A 23,131-nucleotide genomic window follows, 5' to 3' on the forward strand; every position below is an offset into this window, starting at 1 on the left:
AAGGTAACATGGATAGGTCTGAGTGATAGATAAGAAACTGGCTTGTGAGAAGGAAGACATCCCTATCTCTGAGCTGGTGAAGGTGACATTTACTGAAATGGGAAAGTCTAGAAGAGAAATGGGTTGCATTTACTCTTCTCTGTTGGGGGACAGTGGGCTATGGCCATAAATACAATCTCATAAGTTCAGTGTTGAACAGACTGACCTTCATGGAATATGCAAGTAGAAATATAAGTATATATTTGGACATTAAACCCTGGAATTCAAAGAAGCCTTGGCTAGACAAACTTTGGTATGGCCTGATGATAAATGAAATTTGAACATATTAAACTATATATTTAATGAGGCCAGAGTCTGTGTCTTCTTTTGCTCACAACTGGGAATTTATAACTCCAGCTGATACATTGAAGGTTCTCAGTATTTGTTTAACTGTGAAGATTTAACAAGTGAACTTAGAATCATTTTTAATATCTAAATATAAACTGTATTTCTAGCAATATTATAGCACCTTTTTGTTTCCTGTGCCAAAAATGGAAAACAAAAGTGAGTTCACTTAGGTTGTACAAAAAAATAAGTGACCTGAGGCATGACTTTCACGAGGACAAGTGTGGGTTTCTAAGTAATAATATTGGACAATGATCAAAACACATAGCATAGAAAACAGCAAAACAAGAAAAGAATAAGAAAAGGAGAAGATGGAATAGGAGGGGAAGGAGGAGGAGGAATTTCTTGCTGATATAGAACTGGCCAGAATAAAAGCTTCTGATAAACAAAAGTTTTGTTCCCACTTTGCTGTCTTTGACATGAGTTTCTTTTTCCTGATTTAGGTTTGGCGGAAGTTTCTATATAATTCATTTTCTTTGAAAGACTTAAACTAAAACTTGTCACCTTCGTCAACTCCCAGTTCTTTATTACAACAAATTGCTCCCTGCCTGTCCCTCAGTGGAAAACAAAGCTGTAAAATCTGGAAAGCTTTTATCAAATACTTTTGTGTACAGAATCCTTTTGAGCCTAGGCTGGAAAGCCACACAAAAAGATGTGTGTTTATTATTCGAATATTTAAAATCTAGTATTAACAACAGCATATTTTCAACCCATTGTTTACTGCATATGTGTATATATATGTATATAATTATATGTTACTAGTACTGAGGCACAAAGCATCATACATTAATATTTCTGAAGTTGAGATATATCCTCTAATAAATGGCATCTTCTTATTGTTTCCAGACAGACAGCATACATGATGTAGCTGCTGTTATATGCACATGGGAAAATTTGGGTGTTTTCCTCAGGATATGAACAGACAATTATAGCCCTTTGATATTTCAAGCAACAAACCATCTGAGGACCATTTTATGGAAGAATGTAAGGATTTTACCAAAAAAACCCTGTATGGACACTGGATGACAAAACCCAACTTCCAGAATTCACATCACATGTTGGAAATTCAGGAGCCAATGGAGTAACAAAATGTTCTTATTTTCCTCTCCACTTTGTATGTTTGAATCACCAAGTGGCATGTGAATAAAAAAGAAGAACATCAACAACTCTGAGCCTACAAACAATTGGGAATAAAAAGAATTATTACTCTAAGTGTACATATTTTAAGAGTATACTATTACATTTCTTTCATTCATACCTCCTATTTTATTATGCCCAAGTACAACAGATGATAAAAATACTATCTGTATAATTCTAAAGAAAAGCTTTCAAACAGTGCCAGCAGAAATTCTAGGTAATAAGAGAGATTTATACCACAGTTTAAATGTCTGGTTTCAATCCTACAAAAATAACCAATATGTAGTATGTAATATGTTTCCTATAATACATAAAATGTAACCTAAAAATCAGCAGCATCATTGACTCAATAAAACTGCTACATCATTGACTAAATAATGACTGCTATAAAGCACCAAATGCCATGACAACAAATAGTAGGGATCTTCACAATGTATACAACAGACTGAACAGTAACCCCCAAAAGATGAACAAAAATAAGACACAACTCCAGACAATTTGCCTTTTAATTCAAAGTTGGTTCTTTTAAACACAAAACAAAACTACTGACATAAATGGAGTCAGTGAGTTTTGGCAGACAGCGACTCTCAGGACAACTCTATAATAGTCTTAAATTTCCTTTGCTGGTAATTTCCTAATTACAATGAAGATATTTGTTCAAACAAAATGTAAGGCTACTTGTTACTTTAAGATCACTTCTTCCCAATCAGTGATAGATAAGAAACTGGCCTGTGAGAAGGAAGACATCATCCCTATCTCTGAGCTGGTGAAGGTGACATTTACTGAAATGGGAAAGTCTAGAAGAGAAATGGGTTGCATTTACTCTTCTCTGTTGGGGGACAGTGGGCTATGGCCATAAATACAATCTCATAAGTTCAGTGTTGAACAGACTGTCAGAGACAGTCCCTGTTACCATTACTATGGAACTCACCTGGACACTGAACTGTCATGGTCTACATCTGTGCAGGGGTTCTGGGTTATCTCCATGCATGGTACTTGGTTGGAGTATGAGTCTCTGGGAAGACCCCTGTGTTCAAATTTTCTAGTTCTGTTGCTCTCCTTGCGGAGTTCCTGTCCTCTCCAGATCTTACTATTTCCCACTTCTTTCCTAAGATTACATGCAATCTCCTCAAAAGTTGGCCATAAGTCTCAGCATCTGCTTTGATAGTCTGTAGGGCAGAGCCTTTTCAGAGGTCCTCTGTGGCAGGTTCCTAGTTTGTTTCCTGTTTTCTTCTTCTTCTGATGTCCATCCTCTTTGCCTTTCTGGATGGGGATTGAGCATTTTAGCCAGAGTTCTCCCTCTTGATTAGTTTCTTTAGGTGTACAGATTTTAGTAGGTTTATCCTATATTATATGTCTATATGAGTGAGTATATACCGTGTGTGTTTTTCTGCTTCTGGAATAGCTCACTCAGGATGATCTTTTCCAGTTCCCAACATTTACCTGCAAATTTCATGATTTCCTTGCTTTTTTATTGCTGAGTAGTATTCCATTGTGTAGCCTGCTCTTTGATCACCTCCCCCTGAGGGGGGAGCAGCCTTACCAGGCCACAGAGGAAGACAGTGCAGCCACTCCTGATGAGACCTAACAGACTAGTATCAGAAGGAAGGAAAAGAAGACCTCTCCTACCAGTGTGCTTGGGGAGGGTCATGTGGAGAAGGAGGAGGAAGGGAGGGATGGGGAGATGGGAGGGAAATACAGGGGGTATACAAAGCAAATAAAGTGTAGTTAATAAAAAAAATTAAAAATAAAAAAGGAGCTAGATGGAACAGGAGTACTTCCTCTATCGTTGGACTATGGAATAGGGATAAGGGAGAGAAAGAGAGAGAGGGTGAGACCAGGAGGAGATGAGGGAGGGGAGCTACAACTAGAATACAAAGTGAATAAATTGTAAACAATAATATTTGTAATAATAATAAAAGAATTTTAAGAAAAGGAAATATAAAGATCACTTCTTGCCAAAAAAAGTTATGTTTTAATATCATGAAGCATTGAGCTAATCCACATGAGTTAGCCTTGAAAGAATTTTCAATACACTTTTCTAGCCTCTTTGACCCATGAGGGATAATTTTATGCTTGAAGATCATTGTTTAATATAGTAGGTCATATAATCTACATAAATTTAAATTATAAACTATGATAATCTTTTTTAGATACATAAATCCAAACATGACATAGCTCACCTTTCTGGAATGTTTACCTCCACTCTGTTCAATATTCTAGAGTTAACATCTAGAAAACATGTAGGAGATATTAAGAGGAAGCATGTTTTGAGAAACAACAAATCCAGACAGTATATTAAGGCTTCACATACTATCCCATATAAACATCAGAGCTTCCTAGGAGATCAGTGGCTACATTTTTGTTGGTTTAAAGAAACATCCCTTTTTAGTCTAATTTAAGTAAGGCCTCATTGCTGAACTTCCACTACTACCACAAGACACATTTTAGTCTTCATGGGGACCTTAGCCACCAGGCAGTTTATTCCTTCATCTTAGCACCTAAAATCTACTTGTTTAGTGTTCTCTAAACTATTATTTTAAAATTAGATTTTTAACTTTTAGCCAAAGTGAGTATTACAAATAGCTAATTTTATGATGATCACTTCCACAGGAGACAGTTGTCATTGAACACTCTGACACAATGACACAGGTGAATTGCTCCTCAAGATAGGCAATAAAAAGTTTTCAAATAATTTTAAGCATATTACTTCAATATACAAATTGATCTGTTTCCTTTCTGATCAGACTCTCTAGTTTTTAGCATAGTTTTCTTTTACAGAAGCCCTTTCAGGTGCCATTGGATTAAGACAAGGAGTAAACCCACAGTACATTAACAATTTTCTTCCTATTTATTGGCAAACCTAGTTGTCTTTTCTACTCAATAAATTTCTTCTTTGATAATTGCATATACACATGCGTACACACATACACAGACACAAATTTATTACTCGACCTCCTAGTTTCTCTTCAATTCCCCGTACCTCTGTTGTTCCTGTTTCTCCTCTATAAATGACTATTCCACACGTGTCTTTTGCCTTGTAATTCACTAGCGGAACTTCGATGATATGCTTGGAATTAACTATTCGTGGGAACCTGGTGAACTCATCTTTGGGGATATAACTGAAGAAAATGACTGCTCCTTCCCTAGAATCCATCAATAGCCAAAATTTCAACAAGTAGAGATCCCTCTCTCTTCCATAATGACCATTGACGTTACCAACCTTTTCCTAGGCCCAGTGTAGGTAATCGCAGGTGCTATGAGATTAGGTTTGCAATAGCTCATAATCTGATGGCATTACCAGTACACGGGAGCATAATAAAAATGTAGGAGACAGAGCCTAGTTTTAGTGAAGGAAACAGGTTGCTGAAGATGTTTTTGGAGGGCTAGGTCTTATTCTAGTCCATTCTGTACACACTTTCTCCACTTTCTGGTTGACATGAAGTGAAATAATCTCCACCACTGCCTACTCATGCAATCATTATGCCCAAGTGCATGAAGACAAGTGATCACAGACTGAGCTCTCTGAAACCACAAGCCAATTTAATGGGTTTTTTTTTCACTTTAGCTATTTATATGCTTTTTTTTGTCACAACTATGCAGCAGTAACTAATCAAGCATCCCAGTCAATGAAGGCATTATTGGTCTGAGAGCTGTCTGGCAGTGTCACATGAATGGTCACACTGAGGTGACATCCCTGGAAAGCTAAAAAAAAAAAAAGAGAGAGAGAGACAAAGTGCATACTTAGACTATTCAATTAAATTATTTACATCACATCCACTGACATCCAGATATCTCCAGATTCTTCTTTTATCATCTTATAGCATAATGTATTGGCCCTTTTATTCTTTTACCAAGAAAGGAAACCATATTTGAATGAAGCAACCTAGCCATTAAATGCTTGAATAGCTGCCCTCTTGGGGCATTCCTTAGCTCTCATTGCTCATTTAGTCTCCTTTTCATAATATCTAATTTACCAATACTACAGAGGCCATGATGTCCTTGAGAAAGGAGAAAAAAAAACACCAAAGAAAGTTTTCTTGAAATAGCCCTTTAAAATATTCATATTTAACCTGCATTCATTATTTCCATGAAGGGACTATCAAAATGAACTCCATAGTGGTGAGTCTAGATATTATATGCACTTAGTTTTTAAGATACTCATACCAAATAAAAAATTAAGGGTCATATGGTATCATTGTCTGATTTTAATTGGTTTGTTTACCTCAGGAGACCCTAGGGGTAGCCTGGCAAGTTACTGGAATTTCAGGACTGTATGTAAGACTGAATCTCATGGCTTACCAACAGGCACGCATGTGCAACTATATAACCAGCTATAGAGCATAAGGAACCAAACTGGAGTCTCACCCAGAGCAGCTAATAAGGACACAGATAACCAAAACCACAAGGAAAAACTGTTTTGAAGAAGGGGGACGATGACTAGAATTTAAGTATCTTACCACCAGAGGTCATCTACACATGAGATAAGCAGATGGATAAGATTAGTATATGGAAATATGAACCACAGTATAGCTGGACAATGTTGGTAGCATGAGCAATCTCAATCACTTTGTAAATTGAGATATGAGAACTCAAAATTGCTTCTGACTCTTCTTTAAAGTATAGCTTATGTATAGTGCTCGGGTCACATGTGCATATTCAATCTATATGGCTTCTGATTAGAATATCCTTCAGCCTTTTGTGTCACATCGGTCCCTATTTTTCAGACTATTTCAATCCACAATTTTCTGAGCTCCAACAGCTCTTGTAATGAACATATCTTATACTGTTTCTCTATCTTTCTTCCCTCTCTGTCTCTGTCTCTGTCTCTCTCTCTGTCTCCGTCTCTCTCTCTCTCTGTCTCGCTCTCTCTCTCTCTCTCGCACACACACACACACACACACACACACACACACACACACACACACTGTTTTATTGAAATTTCTTATTTCTTCAATAAACACCATGACCAAAGCAACTTTGGGCAGAAAGAGTTTATTTCATCTGAAAGCTTGTAATTCATCATGCAGGGAACTCAGGGCAGGAACTGGAGGCTGAAATTGAGACAGAAGACACAAAGAAGTGCTGCTTACTAGCTTGCTCTTCGTGGCATGTTCAGGCTGCTTTCTTTGATTTTTTTGTTTGCTTGTTTGGTTTTTTGTTGTTGTTGTTTTTGAGACAGGGTTTCTCTGTGTAGCCTTGGCTGTCCTGGAACTCATTCTGTAGACCAGGCTAGCCTTAAACTCAGAGATCTGCCTGCCTCTGCCTCCTGAGTGCTGAGATTAAAGCACTACCTAACACTACCCAACATCACTACCCAACCCCAGTCTGCTTTCCAAGACCACCTGCCTAGGCATAGTACAACAGCAATCAATGATTAAGAAAATGTCTCCAGACTTGCATACAGGCCTATATATATATTTTTTTCTTTTGAGACTTTGTAGCCCTGTCTGGCCTGAAATTCACAGGCTGCACCAGGCTGACCTTGAACTCATAGAAATCTGCCTGCTTCCTCCACATTGTGTCAAGTTGAAAAACAAACAAAAAACAACTAGGACACATAATATACAATGTAGTGTTATTTTTCAAATCTATACATCTCATCTTCTAAAATAACGTAGAAGCCCCTTAAGGGCAACAGATGTGTGAATATATGCTTTTTATTCTTCCCTTATTTTTTCTCAGCACAGTGTATAACACCTACTAATTTATCAATAAATGCAACTTAACAAGATTTGCAAATGAGTCACAAAATAGCACTACCTATATTTGATATTTATAAAGCAAATGATGTAAGATAATGGTATTGGATAATTTCTTGATTAGAAAAATAGAAAGAGGATCTTAAAACTCTGGAGTTATTTGTTGAATTGGGACCATACAATACCAAACACTCACTGAATAAAGTAAACTAAATTGACTTGAAATTTTGATACGAGCACCTTGACCTGGCTTGCAAACTCCCAGACATGGCAGAAATCAATATGATTTTAGAGGTTGTAATTAGGAACAAGTTTGGTGGGGTATGTGTTTACCAGCAAGCTGCTAACAAAAGAGGAGAAATAAAAATTTAGCTTACAGCATTAGAAAATAAAAATCAATGAGAAAACACACTTGTGTAGTGTTCATTTTAAAACTCTAATTTATTTGTGGTATTTACACATCTACCTACCTTTTACCAACCCCAAACCATGGGTAGAAGAGAGAGAAGGTTAGTGGGAAGAGGGGGCACAGATCCATTTTCTTCTCCTAGCTATATAGGGTCAGTGTTTTCTTTTAGGGCTATACCAATCTCCATCAACAGCAAATGTAGCCAGCAGTCTTCTCCAAACCACTGTGCCCAAGAGTGTCTCTCTCAGTCTGTCTGCTCCAAATCACCACAGTCTCCACACATCACCATTGCACACCACCTCTTCTTTTTCTGGGCTCTCATATTTATATATTTCTCTGAGTCCTAGACCATGTACCAGCTGTCAAGGCCATACCCAAATGAAACAATTATCAGCTGTGGACAAACTGAAGCCCAACTAAAATCCTACACTTGGGATGAAAACAAAAACTTATTTACATAGCATAATTGAGTTTACAAAGAAACCAAGACTTCCATTACACATGTGTTTGGTAGAGTTTATTAAGTACACCATCAAATGCAATTACATTTTATTGATGACAATCCCCATAAATTATGTCTTCAAAGTACAGCAAGTTATTAAGGAGTGGTCTAACTCCCTAGAGAAAGGAGGACCCGTCCAAAAATCTAAGACAATTTTTATGGTTTTGATCTTAAGTATCTCCCAAATGTTCAAAAGCAAAAGGCTTGGAGTCAATGTTGTGGTATCATTGGTATATAGCAGAAACTTTGGGAAGTAAGGCCTAGGAGAAGTTATTATTTTACCTTCCAGTAGCTATGAGGTAATAGTTTTGTTCTAGTACATGCTCCCACCATAAAGGACTACCTCACCAAAGGCCCAAAAGCAATAGGGCAAAGAAATTTTTGAGTGAAACCTCTAAAACTCCTAGTCAAATAAACTTTCCTTCATTGTGTGGTTCATCTTATGCACATTTTCTAAGTCTTAGAAAGGTAAGTAACGCCATATTTCTCAAAATACTTTCTCCAGATTTCTGGGTAGACCTTTTAAAGAAGAGGCATCTCAGTCTCACTGTAGTAAATCAGAGTATTTGTGAGTGGGGTTTTGGAAACTGCACTTCTTAACAGTGTCTAGCCTCTGGGTCTTAACACATTACACATATAATAAGCTCCTATCAAGCTTATTAGAACAAATAACTAGGCCCCATCAGCAGAGGTTCTGGTGTAGTAGGACAACATTTTAATTTTCTTACAAACTTTGAGGTGATACACTGCTGGTACATGTACCATGTTTTGGGGATCAAATGATGAAAATAATACTTACACACTTGCTAGACCTGACATCAGGCAGTTTTTGCTTGGTTTGGAGTGAGTCAGGAAGTTGGAGAGGAAGCAATGTGAGGCCTTTTGGTAAGAAAATAATATGGACAAGACACTATGGGTCATTGATCAAGCTCAACTACAAAAGCTAGGCCTGGAACAGAATAAGACTCTGAAAGAAATTTAGATGCTCCTGTAAACATTCCAAGCAATAAAAATGTATCTGGGAAAAATACTCAAATACTAATGTGCTTATCATTAATCAGATGTTGATTTATTTAGATACATATGTTGGTATGCACATTCTTCTGTTTTGTTTTACAAACAAAAATAAATTCATGCTAAGTATATATTTTTAATCTATGTGTTTGTTTACTTTCTTTGCATGCTGTTTCTGCATTCTTAATTGATGGCACATTTGGATACATTTAAATATAAACACACAATTCATTTTATTCTTCCAAATATCTGGATGATAGTCTTTAATGGGATATACTTTTACTTAACCTTTTTCTTTTATTGTAAATTTAGGTCCTTTCCAGTTTTCTCTATTACAAATAAATGTTCTGTAAGTTTCATATTCCTTCTCTGAAAGGGTTAACTAAATTGGGCCAAAGGATGGGAGGGCAGTGTAGAGAGAGATAATTACCACTAAAGTCCTTTTGAAAATGCTACATGGAAATCTACTATAGAAACTTCATAATCTATATATGTGTATGTGTTTATATAAAATAAAATTTAATAAAGTTATTCTAAAATGAAAGACAATACCTCAACTACATATACTGTGCTAGCAAATAAAAACCATAATATCAGAAACAAATCCCTCTTTTTTGAGTTGTTGACCAATGATGGCACATGGACACTTTCCCAAAGCATTATTGCCCATAGTGTAACAATAAAATTCTATTGCTGAAGGTGATGCATACTTGAGTCACAAAAAAAAGTGAAGAAATCAAGCTGGTACTAACCTAGAAGCTCCATCATTGCTGGCTAGTGTTCATGGTGCTGAAAGATGCTATCTGTGCTCCTAGAAGAAAAAAGTAATCTTTAATCTTCTCTAGCTGTGAAACCTGTAAGCTATAACAATGTCTGGCTTATGAAGATATGCCTCTTGTGAAATAATGGCATGAATGCTATGGAAGTAACCTTCTAATTTCTGTTTGGATCTAAGGCTGGCACCATTAGATGGAATTCATTCCTAGCACTATTAAAAAGCCCAAGAAACTGTGACTAGATAGGTTATATGCGCTAGGAGGGAACTTAATTCTGTTATTCTGCTAAACTGATATAGTATTAAAATGGTTCCTAATGACTTTTTACCATACACATAGATCAGAGCACATTTCAGTCCTTACCAGAGAAGTCTTTCCTTTCAGTATATCATAATTAACACTGGTCAGTATGAAGAAAATAAAAAAAAATATGGAGTGTCTAGCCTTAAATAGGACATTTATATCACTGCCCTCTGCCAAGGCTCAGATATGGATCTGCACAGAAGAGGGCAGGAAAGTTTGCAAGAGCAAGAGACAGTGAATAACAACAAGGAAAAGATGCTTTTCAGACAAAGGAGGGTAGATGTGCATATATACTCACAGAGATAGTGACAGCAGAGACAGCATACATAAGGCCTGTGCATGATCTAGCCAGACAAAACCCCAGACTAGAAAAGGAAAGGTAGTCATTAATTCGCACCACTGACTGAAGAGTGATTTTCAATTGATAGCTTCTGGGAGAGGGAGAATCAGATTTCTGTAATGCTTTGACACCTGCTAGGTTGATCACACACAAGGTGCAGCCCCCACTCCAAGACTTATTGGGCAATACAAACTATTTCTTGGGGAAAGAAGATGAAAGAAAGAAAGAAAGAAAGAAAGAAAGAAAGAAAGAAAGAAAGAAAGAAAGAAAGAAAGAAAGAAAGAAAGAAAGAAAGAAAAAAGAGTGAAAAGAAAAAAGAAAAGAAAAGAAAAAAGAAAGTTAGGGTTCTTTAGAGTCACAGAACTTACGGAATGAATATGTGGGTGTGTATAAAGGGAATTTATTGGAATTCATACGTATAAAGGAAATTTACTGGAATGGCTTACAGGCTGCAGTCCAACTAACCCATCAGTGGACATCTGTGAATGGAAAGTCCATGAATCTTGTAGTTGCTCAGCCCCATGTGGCTGGAAGTTTGAGCTGGTCTTCTGTATAAGCTGAAATGCTGAAGAAGTAGGCTCCGACGGATGTGCTTCCAAAGTGCAAGCAGGTAAAGAACAAAGCAACCATCCTTCTTTTGTTGTCCTTCTATATACTTCCAGCATAAGATATGGCCCAGATTAAAGATATGCCTCAAGATCTGGATTAAAGGTGTGTGTTGATCTGGATTAAGAGCATGTATCTTCCAGCCTTGAGATCCAGGTCACAGATGTGGCCTCCATTTCTGGATTGTAGTTCATTCCAGATACAGTCAAGTTGACAAGTGACAATAGCCATCATAGGGAATGCATATGTTTAAAGAATATTACATTAAATTCATAAATAATTAATAAAAATGTGTATGAATATTTTGTTGGCATGTATGCCTATATGTCATGTATACACCCAGTGCCCTAGAATGTCAGAAGAGGAGAAAGATGATGAACAAGAAGCGTTTTTTTCACACTGTAAACAGTTTGAGGGACAGTGTCTCACTCTGTAGCCCTGGATGGCCTAGAATTTGCTTTATAGACTGGTTGACCTCTAATTCACAGAGATCTGCTTGCCTCTGCCTCCTGAATGCTCAGATCACAGGCATGTGTCACCATACCTAGTTTTATTCTTATTTTTATGGTTTATTTATTTTTATTCTATATGGGTCGGTATTTTGTCTATATTCTCGGATGCCAGAAGAGGGTGTCCAATCCTCTAGATCTTTAGTCACAGATGTTTATCAACTACCATGTTTATGCTTGTACTTGACCCTAGGTCCTCTGGAAGAGTAGCTAATTCTCTTAACCGCTGAGCTACCTCACTAGGCCTTAATTATTTTAAACAATTTTGTATGTGAGAATTGTATTTATATTATTTTCCTCTTCCCTTTCCTCCCTCCATTTCTTCTTATGTCCCACTCACTTCTTAAATTCATGGCTTCTTTTTCTTTAATAATAATTGTTACGTACATGATATCTATTTAGGACTGACCTCTTGGAATTGGATAGCCTATCAAGGGGCTTAACTCTGACAAAGACTGATTTTCCCTCTTCTTGTAGCCATTAATTTCCTATAGCTCTTCTAGGGTGAAACCTCATGAGAATTTCCACACTGGCAGGTCAAGTGGCTTTTGAAATTTTTAGGTATTATTTAGGCAACTATATTGTTAAAGTTTCCAGGATACTGCTGTCATATCTAGAAGACACCAACTCTCAACAGATGTCCCATTCCAGTTCACTAGCTCTTGTAATTTTCACAACTCCTTTTCAACACTATCCCTTGAGTCTTAGACATATGGGTTGAGTTGTAGATCTATCAACTGAGAGTGGGAATCTCAGAGTCGGTTGTTTTCTCAATTTTGACCAGTCTGTCTTCTCTGAAAGAAGCTTCTTTGGTGAAGGGTTAGAGCTACTCTGATCTGTGGGTATAAGGATAAGCATTTAGAATGCAACTAGAAATTACACTGGTTTAGTGAAGTGACAGCAGTGAGTTACTCTCTAGGGTCTGTCACCTCACCAGCCACTGGTAGTAGACAAGATTTACAGTACCAGGTATTAATTCCTTCCTGTTGGCCAGGTCTTACAGTCCAATTAGATGGCTATTGGTGATGCCCAAGATTTAAACACCACTACCCTACACTTTGGGATATGTAACCATTCTTATAATTGTCTGTAGGCATTGCAGGAGCTAGGATTGCTTTTTACTCATACAGGCTTTCATACTTCCTTCTGCTACTATAAGCTAGTCCTCAAGGAGGAAGTTTCCAGATCCATTTCAGCTCAGTTCTTTTTTTTTCTTTTCTAATTGTTTTATTTTTTTCTTTATTAATTACACTTTATTCACTTTGTATCCCCCCTGTGGTTCTCTCCCTCCTCCCGTCCCAATCCCTTCCTTCCTCTACCCTCTGCATGTATGCACCTCCCCAAGGCCACTGAAAGGGGAGGTCTTCTTTTCCTTCTTTCTGATCCCAGTCAATTAGATCTCTTCGGAAGTAGTTGCAGTGCCTTCTTCTGTGGCCTGGTAATGCTGCTTCCCCCTCAGGGGGAGGTAATTAAAAAGCAGGCCAATCAGTTCATGTCAGAGACAGTCCCTGTTCCTATTACAATGGAACCCACTTGGATACTGAACTGCCATGGGCTACATCTGTGCAGGTGTCTTAGGTTATCTCCATGCATAGTCCTTGGTTGGATCTTATAAGTCCTTTGTATAAGCTGTATGGTGTCTTTGGTAACAGGGTCTTGCTTTCAATTTCTGGAAGACAACCAAAAGTAATGGCAATAGTCTGCATTGTTTTGGGGATCTCTCAGCCTCTCCTGGCCCAAAGGAGGTTTCCTTTGACTATCACTGGGTTTATTTTTGTTTTTTGTTTGTTTATTTGTTTGTTTGGTTTTGGTTTTAGTTTATGTTTTGAGCTATGGCTCTCGAGGTACCTTTGTCACTAAACTATATAAACACATACACTTATATATGTGTCATTTTATGTCAAAAAATATGATTTGCTATGGCTTTTTCAAACATCCATAGTGTTACTAATCTTACTTCCTGCTTAATAATAATAATAAACATTTTAAATGGTTGTATGATTCTGTTTATAACAATAAACATGTACCACCATGCCTGGTTTAAGTATTCTTTAGAAAGAAATGTAAATCCTCAAGAAAATAACAAGCTAGAAAACAAAAAAATAAAACACAAAAGCATAATTTATGTAAAATTTATTTTTCTTAAAAATGTTGAAACTAAACCTCTAAGCAATGATAAGGTAGAGCTTTTACGGATAACAAATAAATGATCAAGTCATTGTGATGTTAGAGAAAAGACCACAATTAGTAAAATTAATTTTAAACAAAGTAAAAAATTACATATTTAATTATATACATGAAAATATTAACACTATATCAACAACATAGCTTCCTAAACAGAACTTGAACAAAGACTATGGGAACAGACATGCTAACATGGAAGGAGGAAATTTCTTGTTTCCTCAATCCTAGACAAATAACTATAAGCAACTAGGGAATACTGAGAGTGAGAGAAATAGCCTTCCATGAAGAAGAGCCCTCCCATATAGTTATCCAATACCAAATAGTCAGTCAAGAAACAAATAAATGTGTGTGTGTGTGTGTGTGTGTACTGAGGATATTATGTTTGTATATTTGGAAATATAATTCACAATTTTTTAAAACAAGGCCAGAGGCCCTGAACTTGAGAGAGAACAAGAAGAGGAAAAGATACATGAAAGACAATGACTTGGAGAAAAGAAAGGGAAAGAAGAAAATGATATACTTGTACTTTAATTTTTAAAGATAAAAAAAAAATTAAAGATAACTGGAAAGGTAGACATGAAAAAAAAAAAAACCTAGAGTGTCCAAATGAGCACAGAGTAAAGTCAAACAAAACAAATATGCCATTTATTGCTTCAACTTTATGCAAAATAAGAGAGTAAAAACTAATGGTTAACCTCAACTACTTAATGCATGCATAAAGAGCATAAAATAAAACCATAGAGGAAGTTTAAAAATAAAGCCATAGAGCTAGATGTACTAATGCATGCCTATAAACTTAGTAACTTAGACACTGAAGCAGGAGTGGACATGTTTGAGGTAAACCTAGACTTCACCTTAGCAACCTCATAAAGACTAGCATAGCTTTAACACAAAAACAGACATAAAACCTGATGTAATTGAGTAAGGGAACTAATAAATAAGCTCAAACAGCTACAGTCATCTGATTTTTACTGAAACAGCTAAAATGAATGATCTCTTCAATAAATGGCTCTAGGAAAACATGAATATCCACTTATAGAAGAGTGAAAACAGATCGACATCTCTCACTGTGTACTAAAATTGATTCAAAATGGATCAAGAGTCTTAATGTAAGATATGAATTGGTTAAAAGAAAAGTTAGAAAAAACAATTCAAGATACACGCATAGGCAAGCAATTTCTGAAAATAACTTTAACAGCTCAGGAAATAATACCAAGAATTGATAAATGTGGTTGTGTAAAATTATAAAGGAAACAATACCTACAAAATGCGAGAAAATTTCTGCTAGCTATACATTTGACAGAGGTATAATATCTAAAAATAAAGAACTGAAAACAAAGCTAAAACTAAAACTGAAAACAAGGTAATTATCAAATGCTTAAGTACAATCAGCAATAAAAGAACATATAAACAGTTCAGTATCCTTAGCCATCCGGCAAACACAAGTCAAAACTGCATTGATATTTCATTTCACCTCAAAATGGATATAATTTTGAAATCAAATACAGGATTTGAGAGAAGGTTCATAGATTAAGAGCACTGGCTGTTCTTTCTGACAATCCAGGTTTGATTCCCAGCATACACGTGGCAGCTCACAAAGATCTGTAGCTCCAGACGAATGGGATCCTGATCCGATGCCCTTTTCTGGTCTCCCTTGGGTGGCCATGCATGGAAGTGGTGTATATACATACGTGCAAGGAAAACACCCATACATATAAAATAATTTTTAAATTAAAAAGAAAGAAAATAAATGCTGTTGCTGCTGCTACTTTAGATACTAGAAAATTAAAAGAACTCCATGCTCTTGGATTGGTAGAGATAATATTGTGAAAATGGCTACCCTATCAAAAGCAGTCTACATATTTAATACAAACTGTATCAAAGTTCCAGTGAATTGAATTGCTATCTTGTTTTAATTTACATTTCTATAGCTACTAATGAAAATGAGTGTTTTTTCAAATATTTTCAGGCACTCAAACCATTTCTATTTTGATTTGCGAGTGCATATGCGTGTGTGAACACATTTAAAAACAAAATCAAAACTATTTAGGAAAAAGAAGGAAACCAGTGGGACAGGAAGAAATTAAAATGAAGTAAATAGAGTGGTTAAGTATCATCAAAGTACATGATAAACTTAAGGGAAATATGTGTATAAAGTTTGTCAATGTATACAATAAATACACACCAATAAAAAGATAGCATGAATAACATTTAAAATTAACATAAGAAATATATTAATGACATAAGAAAATATATACAAAAAGCACAAAGCAAAAATGTTCTATTCCCATTGACACAAAGCAAAACAAGCTTTTATTTTAATTGTGAGGCATAAATTGAAACATGGTTTTCAAAGTAAAGAAAGAATTGATACAAAAACATAGTCTTAAAAGATCATGAATCATAGACTTAAATGTATCAAATAATAGAATCTCTAAATACTCAAATAATACAATCTCTAAATACATAACACAAAACCTATTACAAGACAAAACTTATAAATCTCCTATTAGGAGAGCATTAAATATATTTCTATTATAAGTTGATATATCAAACAAATAAAAGATAAGAATATAGAAAATTTAACATAGTGTGTGTGTGTTTATGTGTGTGTGTTAAAAGAATGACAGACACAGAGAGAGTGAAAGCAGCAGAGACACGGAGTTAAGCAAATTAGATCAGTTAACAGTTGACCAATGTGCCACAAATGATATCTCCAAATATAAGAAGCTAAGCATTGTTCACATCACAGTTTTAGCCAGAATACAATGAAATTAAAAAATGACAAAGAAAAATCATCTAGTACTAAAAGTAATGTTCTCTATATTCAGAATCCTTTTTAGACCCAGTTCTTAACAAAATTAAAACACCTTTTTTCCTTTAGAATACATTCAGAGAAACTTCCTTTTTGAAGTTGTGGGTAACATGTCATTGTTGCTGTGCAGGGAAAGTCACTTTGGACACCAGTAAATGTTGTTTATTCAATATTATTGCTTTAAAACCATGGAGAGAAACACTAAAGCAAACAAACGTTCTGTCTGTTACAACTATGTAAATTACCAATATGTAAATTCTAATTTATTCTATTTTCAATTATATTTTATTAACTTCACCTCTGGGTGAAAATAGTTTCTTAGCTTTACAAATAAAATATAATTGTAGGTTCTTTTAAAGTATGTAGAATTTTTTTATTAATTACACTTTATTCACTTTGTATCCCCCCATAAGCTCCTCCCTCCTCCCCTCCGGGTCCCACCCTCCCACCCCCTTCTTCACCCATGCCCCTCCCCAAGTCCACTGATAGGGGAGGTCCTCTTCTCCTTCCTTCTGATCCTAGTCTATCTGGTCTCATAAGGAGTGGCTGCATTGTCATCTTCTGTGGCCTGGTAAGGCTGCTCTCCTCTCAGGGGGAAGTGATCAAAGAGCAGGCCAATTAGATTTATGTCAGAGGTAGTCCCTCTTCCCATTACTATGGAACCCACTTGGACACTAAACTGCCATGGGCAACATCTGTACAGGGGTTCTAGGTTATCTCCATGCATGGTACTTGGTTGGAGTATGAGTCTCTGGGAAGACCCCTGTGTTCAAATTTTCTGGTTCTGTTGCTCTCCTTGTCGGGTTCCTGTCCTCTCCAGCTCTTAATCAAGACCTAAGATTCTTACTGTGTGTGTGTGTGTGTGTGTGTGTGTGTTTGTTGTTGTTGTTATTGTTTTGGTTTTGTTATGTTTGTTATTTGTTTGTTTTTGAGACAGGGATTCTCTGTGTAGCCTTGGCTGTCTTGGACTAGCTTTGTAGAACAAGGTGACCTCAAACTCACAGAGATCCGCCTGTCTCTGTCTCCTGAGTGCTGGGATTACAAGTGTGTGCCACCATGCCCGGCTACTAGGATTTTTATTTAAAGATAAATTATAAATAAAACTTAAAATGATTAGGAGTGAATTTCCACACACACACACACACACACACACACACACACACACACAAATGGTACTTTAAACCATAGTTTCAAATATTTCATAGATTTAAAGTTAAACATTAATTTTAATGTTAATATTTAAAGTTAAAGTTCACTGTGGGTGTCTTAGTCATTTTTCTATTGCTGTGGGGAAATACCATAACCACTGCAACTCTTATAAAAGAAATAATTTAATTGGAGGTTTGATTACAGGATCAGAATCTTAGTTTATTGTCACCACAGCAAGGAAGCATGACTTTAAGGAACACTGCATCAGGTAGGCATGGTGCTAGAGAAGTAGCTAATAGTTACACCATAATTCATAGGTTGAGAGAGAGACTGGGTCTGGAATGCCTTTCGAAACCTCAAAGCCTACTCCTAGTGTCACACTTCCTCTAAAAAGGACATACATACTCCAATAAGGCCACAACTTCTAATCTTTCTCAACTAGTACCATTCCCTGGTAGCTAGGCATTCAAATATATAAGCCTATGAGGGTCATTCTTAGCCAAACCACCACAGATGAAAAATTAGAAAAATCACGTAATTAAGTTTAAAGTATGAGCAGAAAATATATGTAAATGAAAAACAAGGGGAAGCAAGTCAATATAATTTTATATGATGCTTAAAATAAATAAGACCAAAAATTTTTCTAAAACTGATCAAGGAATGAGGAAAAATATAAAAAAATAATTTTAAGTAAGTGATATGTAACCACCAGCATAAATTTTAAAATTTTAAATCTCAGTGATCTATTTTATCCACATCAGAATTGAAAATAGGGTTGGGAACACCTACAGGAAGAAAGAATGAGTAAGAAACCTGAATATTGAACAAATAAATGAAGAGATGGTCCCTCATTAAGAAGTAACGTGTGGGAGGGGCGGAGCCAAGATGGCGACTAGCACACACAGTTTCTGAGCTGTGGAAGAGATAAAGTTCTGAGTTGGTGAGTGGAAGGACTTCTGAAGCCAGGGAAACGACAACAGAGACTTTCTAAACAACAGGGAACATCACAGGAGGTGAAAACCTTGGTCTCAGGTCACCCGGGGACTTGTTTGGGGAAGGTGAGAAACGATCCTTTGATCTCCCGGCACTCCCCTCCCCCAGACCTCCCTCCTCCTTGGCACAGTGGACTGGTGTTTCTCAGCGCAGACCTAACTGCCTGGGGCCTGAAGCCACTGAGGCCGAGCCCCAATCCCTTTATCAGCAAGTGCCAACAGTACCTGTCTCGGAGTCTCAGATTCGCGCAGCAGCTGCACCATCCTCCCAGGGCTTGAGTCTGCTAGACGCCATACTAGCTCCTCAGGAGCGCCATCACTGACGGTATGGCCCGCCCAATCCCACAGTGACAGAGAATATGATATATACTCACCAAAAACCAGGCAGAAACACCATACAAGCTAGACACACCAGGCACTGGGCCTCCGAAGCTTGGAGAGCACAGTGAAGAGACCCCAGGACTTCCCAGAAAGCATCTGGACTAGAAACCCAGTCTCCAGTTACAGCGGGACTTTCTAACCTGGCGGCGGAGCAGCACTGAGCTGGCGGGGCATATCAGCCCTCCAGTTTAAGACTAACCAGGGCCAAACCAGAGAACAGAAAGCCTGGTTACTCCGATTCCTACTGACGTGACCACCCTGAAATCTCCAGCTGCAGCAAGACCTCATAACCTGGCAGTGACAGCAGCACGGAACTGGCAGAGCACATCAAAGAAGCAGGGCCAAACCAGAGAGCAGAGAGCCCGGATACCCCAATCTCTGCCAAGTGACCTGGCTGTAAGTGAGTGCACCCTTGAAAATCTGCAGATACCCAGATCCTGGGTCTTTCTAAAACAGAAGCCAGGCGTCGAAACCCCCTCCCACCCATATACCCACTTTGGGAAACAGAGGGGCACTTGGGACATTGAAGATCCTGCTCAGTGGGTCTAATTGAGGAGTTAAGGCAGTTAATGCCAGAAATTGCTCTGTGATCATCACTAGCACCTGCAACATATACATTGCAGAGCCCCTCCCACACACTCAAGGGTTCAACATTAGCCATCACACTGTCCCTCCAGACACACGCCCAGGCACACTTACAAACACACACACACACACACACACACACACACACACACTTGCATTTGCCCCATTTGCGCCTGCGTACTTTCCTCCCACAGGTACAGCTAGTCCTCAGCACACGCTAAGGACACGGGACCTCTCTCAGCTTCCTGAAGAATTCTCCAGACTCCAGAGAGAGACAGTTACCAGTCTGATCTGCGGAATCCAAAAACAAACAGGGAAGGTCTCAGATAAGCCAATGGGCAGGGGTAGGTGAAAGAACCTTCCAACATAAATCAGGACATCATGACTTCACCAGCAAACCCCAAAATTGATGGATACTCCAATTCATCAGAAGCACAGGAAAATGACCTTACAGCCATGCTTGCTCAATTATTTGAGGCTCATAAGGAGGAAATGAACAAATCTTTCAAAGAGTTGGCCAGTCAATTTGAGGTAAAGAAAGAAGAAATAGACAAAACCCTTAAAGAAACACAGGCAAACATAGCCAAACAAATAGAGGCACAAGTAGAGAAAAAATTAGTGGCACATAAAAAGGAAATGAACAAAGAAATAGAGTCCATCGTAGAGAGACAGGAATCCAAATTCAAACACATGAAAGAAATGGTGCAAGGCATGAAAACAGAATTAGAATCAATAAAGAAAACACAAAATGAGAAAACCCTTGAGCTGGAGAACTTGGAGAAAAGATCAGGAACCACAAAAGTAAGCATCACCAACAGAATACAAGAGATGGAAGAGAGAGTCTCTGGAGCTGAAGACACACTTGCAGAAATTGATACTTCTCTCAAAGAAAAAGTAAAATCAGAAAAGTTCCAATCACAAAATATCCAAGAAATCAAGGATGCTATGAAAAGACAAAATCTAAGAATAATAGGAATTGATGAAAAAGAAGACTCCAGGCTCCAAGGTCCAGAAAATATTTTCAAGAAAATCATAGAAGAAAATTTTCCCAACTTAAAGAAAGAGATGTCCATAAATATACAAGAGGCCTACAGAAAACCAAATAGACTAGACCAGAAAAGAAACATATCACGTCACATCATAGTCAAAACATTAAATCTACAGAACAAAGAAAAGATATTAAAAGCAGCCAGGAAAAAAGGCCAGGTAACATATGAAGGTAGACCTATCAGAATCACACCAGACTTCTCATCAGAAACTATGAAAGCCAGAAGGGCCAGGGCAAGTATCATGGAGACTCTAAGAGATCACAAATGTCAACCCAGACTACTATATCCTGCAAAGCTTTCAATCAACATAGATGGAGAAAACAAAATATTCCATGACAAAATGAAATTTATGCAATATCTATACAGCAAACCAACCCTACAGAAGATACTAGAAGGAAAACTTCAATCCAACGAAAACGAATTCACCCAAGAAAACAGGGCATACAGATAATATCCCAACAAAAAGAAAAAGAAAACAAGCAATGAAACAGCGTAAGATCACCGACTCCATTACAAAAGGAACTAACATGCATTGGTCACTGTTATCTATCAATATTAATGGACTCAACTCACCAATAAAAAGACACAGGCTAACAGAATGGTTACAGAAACAGGAACCAACATTCTGTTGCATCCAAGAAACACACCTATGCAACAAAGATAAACACTACCTCAGAGTAAAGGGCTGGAAAAAATGTTTTTCAAGCAAATGGTTCCAGAAAACAAGCTGGAGTAGCCATCTTAATATCTAATAAAATAGACTGTCATCCAAAGTTAATCAAAAAAGATAAGGAGGGCCACTATATTCTCATCAAAGGAAAAATCCATCAAGAGGACATCACAATCTTGAATATCTATACCCCAAATACAAGAGCACCGACATTCGTAAAAGAAACATTGTTAAAGCTTAAATCATACATTGATCCTAATACCCTAATAGTGGGAGACTTCAACACTCCACTCTCACCAAGGGACAGATCAACTAGACAGACACCAAATAGGGAAATAAAAGCACTCACAGAATCCCTAAATCAAATGGACCTAATAGACGTCTACAGATCTTTTCACCCAAACTCAAAAGAGTACACCTTCTTTTCAGCACCACATGGAACCTTCTCCAAAATAAACCATATAGTGGGTCACAAAGCAAGCCTCAACAGATACAAAAGGATTGAAATAATCCCTTGTATACTATCTGACCACCATGGACTAAAGCTGGACATCAACAACAACAGAAACAACAAAAAGCCGACATGCACATGGAAACTGAACAACTTACTACTCAATGACAGCTGGGTTAAGGAAGAAATAAAGAAAGAAATTAAAGACTTCCTAGAATTCAATGAAAATGAAGGTACAACATACCCAAATTTATGGGACACATTGAAAGCAGTGCTCAGGGAAAATTTATAGCACTAAGTGCCTACAAGAAGAAATTTGTAACATCACATACAAACAACTTAATGGACCAACTGAAAAACCTAGAAAAAAAAGAAGCATATACACCCAAGGGAAGCAGACGGCTGGAAATAATCAAACTAAGGGCTGAAATCAATCAATTAGAAACAAATAAAATTATCCAAAGAATCAATGAAACAAAAAGCTGGTTCTTTGAGAAAATCAACAAGATAGACAAACCCTTAGCCAAACTAACTAAAAAGCAGAGAGAAACTATCCAAATCAGCAAAATCAGAAATGAAAATGGGGACATAACTACAGACACTGAGGAAATCCAAATGATTATTAGGTCATACTCCAAAAGCCTATATGCCACAAAATTTGAAAATCTAAATGAAATGGATAACTTTCTTGACAGATTCCATCTACCAAAATTAAGTCAAGATCAGGAAGAAAGACTGAATAGCCCTATATCTCCCAAGGAAATTGAAGCAGTCATTCACAGTCTCCCCTCCAAAAAAAGCCCTGGACCAGATGGCTTCAGCGCAGAATGCTACAAGACCTTCAAAGAAGTGTTAATACCAATTCTCCTCAAACTATTTCACAAAATAGAAACAGAAGGAACACTACCAAATTCATTCTATGAAGCCACAGTCACCTTGATACCTAAACCACACAAAGATCCAAAAAAAAAGAGAACTTCACATCTATCTCTCTTATGAACATTGATGCAAAAATACTCAATAAAATACTTGCAAACCAAGACCATGAACACATCAAAGATATCATCCAACATGACCAAGTAGGCTTCATCCCAGGCATGCAAGGGTGGTTCAACATATGGAAATCCATCAATGTAATCCACCACATAAACAAACTGAAGGAGAAAAACCACA

The sequence above is a fragment of the Psammomys obesus genome, unplaced genomic scaffold (assembly GCF_907164565.1).
Source record: "Psammomys obesus unplaced genomic scaffold, mPsaObe1.curated_primary_1811, whole genome shotgun sequence".
Taxonomy (NCBI): domain Eukaryota; kingdom Metazoa; phylum Chordata; class Mammalia; order Rodentia; family Muridae; genus Psammomys; species Psammomys obesus.